This window comes from Pongo abelii, chromosome 12 (genome assembly GCF_028885655.2).
Source record: "Pongo abelii isolate AG06213 chromosome 12, NHGRI_mPonAbe1-v2.0_pri, whole genome shotgun sequence".
Taxonomy (NCBI): Eukaryota; Metazoa; Chordata; class Mammalia; order Primates; family Hominidae; genus Pongo; species Pongo abelii.
The window spans coordinates 111,622,832-111,632,910 of record NC_071997.2 but is presented as its reverse complement, the minus strand read 5'-3'; positions in this window follow the sequence as shown (position 1 = coordinate 111,632,910).

The following is a 10,079-nucleotide window of genomic DNA, read 5'->3' as shown; positions in this document are numbered from 1 at the left end:
TCTCTGACTGCTTTTGTTTGTTATTTATACTGCCTTCTGAAAAGTAGTTAGCTTACTTGGGGAAGAGTTTCCTATAAACTGTTGGCACCAAACCATACATTTTGGCTCTTATATCCTTTACTATTCCCTTACCTGTGTATATGTTTACCTTCTTTTATGTTTTTTTTTTCCCATCAAATTCTTTAAGAGCCCACTTTGGGTCCCTGCTTCTATCTCATAGCACTCCTAACACCCAGTGAATCACTAAGTGAGTTAAAGTAGCTGTTGTAAAAGCAGTTAGAAAACCAAACATTAAATTATACTTCAGAACACAAATCTGAAGTCGTATGTAAGGAAAAAAATCAAGACTTTGTTATGACAAATATAAGAAATATGGTTTCATGGATTAGTAATAAATGTCCATACTTGCTATAATCATAGCCTTAAAACAAAACAAGAAAACAACATTAAAAAAAACTGGTTTTTATTGCCTTTACTATCTCAGCTCCTACCACCTCTATTACTCTTCCACTATTATTGCCTGCAGGTACTCTGGGTCTAGAGCAAAGTGATTTTAGTAGTTCCTCTTGGTTTAAGACATCAATATTTGAAAGAGTCTTACCTACTAAAAAAGCATAAAAAAGGGACTCTATTACAGTGGTTCTCAACCTTGACTTTGCATTGGAATTAACAAAGGAAGCTTTCAAAAAACTCTGACGCCTGGGTCCCTGTTAAAAATTAAACATTGTTTTAATTGGTCGAGAACTGTGGCTTTACTAATGGGTGTTTAAAGCTCTCCTGGTGATTCTAATGCACAGCTAAGGTTGATAATCACTACTCTAGAGAGGACTGTGGATAACTTCCTGAATTATTTTGTGAGAAAAAATAATTTTAGGCTTTCTGTGTAAAAACTCTTAGAATCTCTTCTTCCTGTATTTGAAGTCCAGACTATACCTAATGAGTCACAGTAATTTTGAGCTAAACTTAATTCAGAGTAAATAGTAAAAATATTATGTTAGAAATGGCCTAGATGTATATTACGTTTACTTTATCTTGCCCAGGTATTGTTCTAAATGCAGAAGTTGCCACCCTTTACATTTAGAAAATTGGCTTAACTTTCCCATAGTTTCAGCCTATTTTAACATCAGTGTTTAAATATTCAAGGTAATTGTTCTTATCTGTAGACTATTTTCTCCAGAACAAACTTGTTAGTCTTTTTCTAGGGTGTTTTCTCATTTGTTTTTGTTTTTTAAAATCATGTTTGCTTGCCCACATGCTTGTTTTTGCCTGACAGTCCTTGTATAGATTATGAGAACTAGAGAATGTAATAACCCATTCAAAAAAGCACAAGAAATACTTGTTCATTCTTTGCTAATGAGGCAGTGCTTAATGGTAAATATGTGCCTATCCTTCTGCAGTTGCTTATTTAACTGGAAGTCATCTTTGAAAGAAATCTAGAATGACAACCCATTTTTAAAGAGGAGTTTTTGATATTTTAAATATGAAGTAACATCTAGACATCCAGAGGAGACTGACTGATAGCCATGTGAAATGTCAGACTGTGTCTTGAGAACACAACACTATTGAGTCATACAGATTTATGAATCGCTTGCATTGGGTAGTTATTAAAAATATGGGCACTGAGGCTGACTCCCTGAGTGTGAATATTTGCTTTATCCCTTATTAGTGATAAAACCATGGGTAAGCTTTTAAACTCTTTTGTGCCTCAGTTTCTTCTTGTGTAAAATGGAGATCATAATAGTAACTACCCCTTTGGGTGGTTGTGAAGATTAAATAAATTAAAACATGTAAAGCATTTCAGTGTTGCCTGGTACATCATAAATGCTCACTAACTGTTAGAAATATAATCATCCTGATAAAACTATTTGTTTTGAAAGTATTTTTGTGAAATCATAAGTTAAAATAATTTTTGATGCTGCTAAGCAAGAAACTGAACTATAGTTAGGGTGAATACACACAGGTGTATTTAGTATTAGTATAATGGTTACATTCATCATTAAATTTCTATTCTGAAGATAGGATTTATGAGTAAGAGACGATTTATGAATAAAAGACAATTATAGTCCCAGATAAAGAATAGAATAGGTTATATATATTTTTTCCATTGTGGACATATATTTCTAAATGAACAAGATGTTTTTAGTTGCCACATAAAATTATATATATAGCATATGTTATATAATTATAGTATATGTTATATATACTATATGTTATACATATACTATACATTATATATACTATATGTTATACATATATGTATACATATATGTTATACGTACTATATGTATATGTATAACATACATATGATGTATAACATAGTATATATATAACTTGTTTATGCTCAGTATTTTTCCTTGTTTACCTTTTATACTGTGACTTTTAGGAATTGTTAAGTAAAATGAATTGTTAAGTAAAAGTTTATAGTTTATAGGAGTTTTTAAATGAATAAGTCTTGAGTAACTCTTAATGAGACCCATAATGCTTTGAAGATTATATTACAATATACTCATGATTTTTTGTTTTTCAGTAGAAGAAAATGGAAGCTCAGATCGCTTGTGCGTTAGTTTGGTAACAAATGATATATAGGATACCCAGTAATTACTGTCTTGGTTTAGACACTGTAGAGCTGGAGTAAAGGTGTTAAGCATAGTACAGCAACTTCCAATATTAAATCATGTTAAATGAATCTAGATTTTTCAGATTTTTTTCCCCAGGAGACCATGTTAGATTGTTAGATTGCTGTAGAAATTTTCTGTGACCTAGGACATGATGTGTTGATTTTTAAAAGATTATTACTTAGTAAATGTGGTTCACCAGTGTGAGATAGCTTGTAAATATTTTATTTGATGAACTATTCTTCTTTGTATGTGGTTTCAAAGGCAATAAATACCATTTTACCTTCTGATACTTTTCACATGTCTTCCCTGGCCTTTGTTTCAGTCCCTACTTTGTTGAGTTATAATTGCAACTGTGGCTAATATATAGAGAGTTAGTGCTACCATTTCCCTGGAAAATAGAAGTGCTTGTAAGAGTGTCATTTATTAAAAGGAAATAGAGGAAAAATCAGACATAATCTCTTCTTTCCTTGTGTTTAGCTCGTAATATGATAATTTTCTATCATTTTATTTTTAGCAATATTTAATTTTAGTTGGGTTTTATATTTTTGGTTATTAGGTTATTAGCTACTTGGAGATTTGTGATATTCAAGAACAGTATGTCCAGTGGGGAAGGGGAATCAATATTTTGTCATTGCATTTACTATTGAATTGGAATTTATTTCGTAAGTAAATATTAATTGAGCAAGTTCAGAGTATTATTTTGATGCAAAGATAGAACCATAAAATTATACAAGTGCACTGAAGAGTTAGCATAAGCCAAACAATTCTGAAGAACGGGATATGGGGTGATTTAAAGAATATTTGCAAAAATTTAGAAAATTCCTAAGCAAGCTAGGGACAATCAAGTGTGTTAATATCTGTATGTCTGTATTGAGCATGTTGATATTGTCATTTCTTTGATGTTGGCAAATAATTTCCAGAAACACTGTAAGTTTGAATTTGGTATCCTGAAAGTTAAAGTTACTTAAGAGTTGGAAACTTTATGTATGTATTTTTTCAAACAAGTTCATCTCTAGTTTGTGGTTGTTTTAGAACAAACAATGTAACATTACTTTTTGTAACCTAAACTCTCTGAACACTTTTGTGTCATTCCCCCTCCCCTAAGCCCTGCCAGATCTTGAAGATTATTTCCACAATTATGAAGAATATCTCCTTTGGAAAAGAATTCATTTTACACAACAACTTTTTTTTTTTTTTGACAAAGTCTTGCTCTGTCACCCAGGCTGGAGTGTAATGGTGCTTGGCTAATTTTGTATTTTTAGGAGAGACGGGGTTTCACCATGTTGGTCAGGCTGGGCTTGAACTCCTGACCTGAGGTGATTCACCCGCCTCGGCCTTCCAAAGTTCTGGGATTACAGGCATGAGCCACTGTGCCGGGGCCCCACATTTTACAGAACTTCTATAGCTGTTGTATCACTGGGGTGCTTTTGTTGTTTAGTCACCATCAAATATGGCAAAGTTAATAATTTTGGTATATTAAAAAGAAAATGAGTTTGAATGTCAAAGAAAAGACATTATAATGCCTTTTTTTTTTGGAGGGGGACACCAATTTAATCAGGAAGGACCAATCATTTGCCTTTAGTTTTCAGAGTTCCCTTAACTTCGGTTATGTCTTAATGTATAATATTTTATATTTGGAAATGATAAAAATATACAAACTAGAAAATGTATTTGCAGCATTTAAATTATTAAATCCTGTAGAAAATGATGTTTTGACAAGTCTACATTTCAGTTAATTTTTTTTTTTTTTTTTTTGAGATGGTGTCTCACTCTGTCACCCAGGCTGGAGTGCAGTGGCGTGATCTCGGCTCACTGCAACCTCCTCCTCCCGGTTTCAAGATACTCTCCTGCCTCAGCCTCCCGAGTAGCTGGGACTACAAGCACCCACCACCATGCCCGGCTAATTTTTGTATTTTTAGTAAAGACAGAGTTTCACCATATTGGCCAGGCTGATCTTGAACTCCTGACCTTGTGATCTGCCCGCCTCGGCCTCCCAAAGTGCTGGGATTACAGGCGTGAGCCACCGTGCCTGGCCATTTCACTTAATTTTAATTGATTTTTTTCCTATTTGGACAGAAGACCAATAAAGAAAATAGCTGAAGATATGTTTGAAACTAGGTTGCCTTCTTTTAAGATAGTTTATAATTTAAAACTAGCTTTTTTGTTTTATTTTTTATTTTGAAAGTATTATTTTTCAGCCTGTTATTTTATTATACTGTATAATTATAACTAGAAGATGTGTAGTAATAGTGTAGTTTTATTCAGAGTACTTTCAAATAAAAACAAAAAGTAGTGTTTTTATCTTAGTATTTATATTTTCTTAGGATTAAGTTTTATTTTATAGGTTATAGTCAATATTAGAATAATGCTTTTTTTCCGCCCTAAAACATTTGTGTTAATTTAAGTTAGTAAGATCTGTTATTTTATAAATGTTGGCAACAGGTTTTTATTTAAAAATTTGGAGAACAGTAGAACATTTAAGTTACTACATAAAATACTATATTTCAAAGCTTAGGATTGTTAAATCTTTTTAATTTTTTCCTTCCTAATTTTATTCTATATAAAGAATGAGTTTTCAATCTAATGTAAAATGACTTTCAACTTAGAAAAAAAGTGATTCGTTAGTACACTGGTTAAGATTATTGATATTTTTAAAAATAACATTCACATATACATTTTCAAGGCTGTATATTGATGTGAAATAAAACACTCAGGTCCAAAACTGTTAAATAAAGACAGATTATTCAGATATTTGTATTTTCGTAGCATAATTATTGTGATTTTAAGTCTTCTCCATGAGCGCCTGAGTGGGTTAAATTTCAGAGGCTCTGAACTTGTTTTTACTTTTTAAATCTGTGTGTCTTAATATCAGCGTAACTTTTTTGATTTTTAGAGGAATATTGAACTCTAATATCACTTTTTAAGCAGTTGTGATATTGTTGCTGACTATTATTTGTGTAATCCAAGGGAACTTTTTTTGGTTTTGTATATTGATTATTTTGAGTTAAAATTTTTTTCTCAATAAGTGTGTATTCCTAAAGTCTGAAATTATGTATGTGTTTTTGATATTATAATATGAACTTCTTGTGATGAAATACTGAATTCACTTTAAAATTTCTCTTGACCAAGGATAATCATTACACATTTTTTCTATTTCCAAAACATATGAGTTCTTTTTTGTTCTTTCTTTCTTCTTTCACTTTTATTTATTTTTAATTTTAATTATATGTTCCAGGGTACATGTGCAGGATGTGCAGTTTTGTTACATAGGTAAACATGTGCCATGGTGGTTTGCTGCCCCTATCAGCCCATCACCTAGGTATTAAGCCCCAGCATGCATTAGCTATTTTTCCCAATGCCCTCCCTTCCCCCACGCCACCCCCCAACAGGACCCCATGTATTTGTTCCCCTCCCTGTGTCCATGTGTTCTCATTGGTCAGCTCCCATGTATAAGTGAGGACATGTAGTGTTTGTTTTTCTGTTCCTGCCTTAGTTTTCTGAGGATAATGGCTTCCAGCTCCATCCATGTCCCTACAAAGGACATGATGTCATTCCTTCTTTATAGCTGCATAGTATTCCATGGTGTATATGTACCACATTTTCTCTATCCAATCTATCATTGATGGGCATTTGGGTTGATTCCATGTCTTTGCTAATGTGAATAGTGCTGCAGTGAACATATGCATGCATGTATCTTTGTAATATAATGATTTATATTCCTTTGGGTATATGCCCAGTAATGGGATTGCTGGGTCAGGTGATATTTCTGGTTCTAGACCTTTAAGGAATCACCACACTGTCTTCCACAATGGTCGAACTAATTGACATTCCCAGGAACACTGTAAAAGTGTTCCTATTTATCCACAAACTCACCAGCATTTATTGTTTCTTGACTTTTTAATAATCGCCATTCTGACTGGTGTGAGATGGTATCTCATTGTGGTTTTGATTTGCATTTCTAATCATCAGTGATGTTGAGCTTTTTTTCATATGTTTGTTGGCTGCATGAATGTCTTTTTTTTTTTTTTTTTTGAGACTGAGTCTCGCTGTGTCGTCCAGGCTGTAGTGCAGTGGTGCGATCTCGGCTCACTGCAAGCTCCGCTTCCTGGGTTCACGCCATTCTCCTGCCTCAGCCTCCTGAGTAGCTGGGACTACAGGCACCTGCCACCTCGCCCGGCTAATTTTTTGTATTTTTAGTAAAGACTGGATTTCACCATGTTAGCCAGGATGGTCTCAATCTCCTGACCTTGTGATCCACCCTCCTTGGCCTCCCAAAGTGCTGGGATTATAGGCGTGAGCCACCACGCCCACCCGTGAATGTCTTTTTTTGATAAGTGTCTGTTCATGTCCTCTTTCTACTTTTTAATGGGATTGTTTGTTTTTTTCTTGAATATTTAAGTTCCTTGTAGATTCTGGCTGTTAGACCTTTGTCAGATGGATAAATTCCAAAAATTTTCTCCAATTCTGTAGGTTGCCTGTTCACTCTGATGATAGTTTCTTTATGTCAATATCCCTCGTGAACACTGATGCAAAAATTCTCAATAAAATACTGGCAAACTGAACGTAGCAGCACATCAGAAAGCTTATCCACCATGATCAAATTGGTTTCAATCCTGGGAGTCAAGGCTGGTTCAACATACACAAATCAATAAACATAATTCATCACATAACCAGATCTAAAGACGAAAACCACATGATTATCCCAATAGATGCAGAAAAGGCCTTCAATAAAATTCAGCATCCCTTCATGTTATTAAAAACTCTCAATAAACTAGGTATTGAAGGAACATACCTCAAATTGATAAGAGCCATTTATGACAAGCCTACAGCCAACATACTGAATGGGCAAGAGCTAGAAGCATTCCCCTTGAAAACTGGCAGAAGACAAGGATGCCCTCTCTCATGACTCCTCTTCAACGTGGCATTGGAAGTTCTAGCCAGGGCAATTAGAACAGAGAAAGAAATGAAAGGTATTCATATAGGAAGAGAGGAAGTCAAATTGTCTTTTTTGGCCCATGACATGATCCTATATCTAGAAAAACCCATTGGCTCAGCCCAAAAGCTTCTTAAGCTGATAAGCAACTTCAGCAAAGTTTGAGGATACAAAATCAATGTGCAAAAGTCACAAGCATTCTTATAAGGTAAGCAGAGAGCCAAATCATGAATGAACTCCAATTCACAATTGCTACAAAGAGAATAAAATACCTAGGAATACAGCTAACAAGGGAAGTGAAGGACCTCTTCAAAGAGAACTACAAACCACTGCTCAAGGAAATTGGAGAGGACACAAACAAATGGAAAAACATTCCATGCACATGGATAGGAAGAATCAATATCATGAAAATGGCCATACTGCCCAAAGTATGTAGCATTATAGATTACATGCTATTTCCATTAAACTACCGTTGACATTCTTCACAGATTTAGAATAAACTATTTTAAAATTCACACGAAATGAGAAAAGAGTTCTTATAGCCAAGACAATCCTAGCAAAAAGAACAAAGCTGGAGGCATCACACTACCAGACTTCAAACTATACAAAAAGGCTACAGTAATCAAAACAGCATGGTACTGGTACAAAAATGGACACACAGAACAATGGAAAAAGAATAGAGAACTCAGAAATAAGACTGCACATCTACAACCATCTGATCTTCAACAAACCTGACAAAAGCAATGAGGAAAAGATTCTTTAGTAAGTGGTACTGGGAGAACTGGCTAGCCATATGCAGAAAATGGAAACTGGACCCCTACCTTACACCTTATACAAAAATTAGCTCAAGATGGATTAAAGACTTAAATGTAAAACCTAAAACTATAAAAACCCTAGAAGAAAATCTAGGCAATACCATTCAGGACATAGGCACGGGTAAAGATTTCATGATGAAATCACCAAAAGCAATTGCAACAGAAGCAAAAATTGACATATGGGCTCTAATTAAACTAAAGAGTTTCTGCACAGCAAAAGAAGGTATCCTTTCACCTTTAGAGGAACATTGGATTATTTTTATGCATCCCTTTTAAAAATTTATTTGGTCTGTAGTTTGTATAATAATTATCTCAATCTTTTTCAGAAATCTCCAGTATTAAATTTAATTTTTTTCCTATATATAACTTCTAGAATAATTTCTTTCAGTATGGATTTTATAATGGAACTTAAGAATATGTAAGATTAGAATAGTGGTTCCCGTTTGGCTATATAATACACTAACAGTTCAGTGTGAAATCTAAGTAATATCTTCAATTTATTTTCTTTTCTCGATACTATTCATATTGTTTTTCCTTAGCACAGTGTTTCTTATTTCTGTTTTTATGTCTTTAAACATACTGATATTTCTGAAGATCTTCTCCTTCCTACCAAATTATCCTCTTTTATAATCTTGTCACATTCTCCTCTAAGGTGCATCCATTCATCAAACATTTCAGAAGTGACCATATTAAATATTGGAGATACAAAAATGAGTAAGTGAAATTCCAGTTCCTAAGATATTCCCAGTACAGTGGTGGAAACAAATAATCAGTTATATTAAGATACATACTTTGATATGTAGCAAAGGTATATAATAGGTGTTCTGGATGGAGGGACAGTGTGCCAAACTTCCTAGGATTGAGGAGACAGTTGAAAAGGAGTCTCAAAAATGTGACCTGTGAGCCTGACTCTTGAAAGATAAGTGGTACAATTTTCTAGGGAATTTAGGCAAACACCTAAGAAAGGAAATTACAGAAGGTGTAGTACAGTTAAGCAAAGTTGACACATTACAAACACACTGCTTTTGTTTGAAAATATTATTTCTTCTGTATACATGAATAATAGTTGCAATAGATACACAATTAGAAATGGAGAGTTATTTTCCCTCAGCATTGGAAAATGTTCCATGCTCTTTTGACTTCCACTTTTGATCCTGAGAAGTTTCCTGTCTGCTTAGCAATAATTCATTTTCCTTATGAGTAGTCTTTTCCTTCCTGGTCCTGTACATCTTCACGTTGTATTTGGTGTTTCACATCTAACACATTATTAACATTGTTAATTATGTTTATCCTGCTTGAGACTCTGAAATTCCTGAATCTAAAGATTGGTCTTTTTGTCCATTCTGGGATATTCTTAGCTGTTATATCTTTGTGGATTTTTGCCCATTGTATTTTTCTTTGTACAGCTGTTTTGATACATGTGAGTTATTATTATTATTATACTATGACTCAACGTATTTTCCATGTATTAGTCTCTCTGCCTTGCATTCTGGGTAATCTCTTTACACCTGTCTCCCAAATAAACTCTTCAGTGGTATTTAATTTGCAGTTTATTTTGAGTTACTAATTTTAATTATAGTTTTCCACTCTAGAAGTACTATTCCTTTTATTTTCATATTTGCTTGCTCATTTTTATTCTCTTCTATTCTATCCCAATTTCAGTGTCTTGTTTTATTTAACATATTAAGAATACTTAGTTTATACATGTATTTT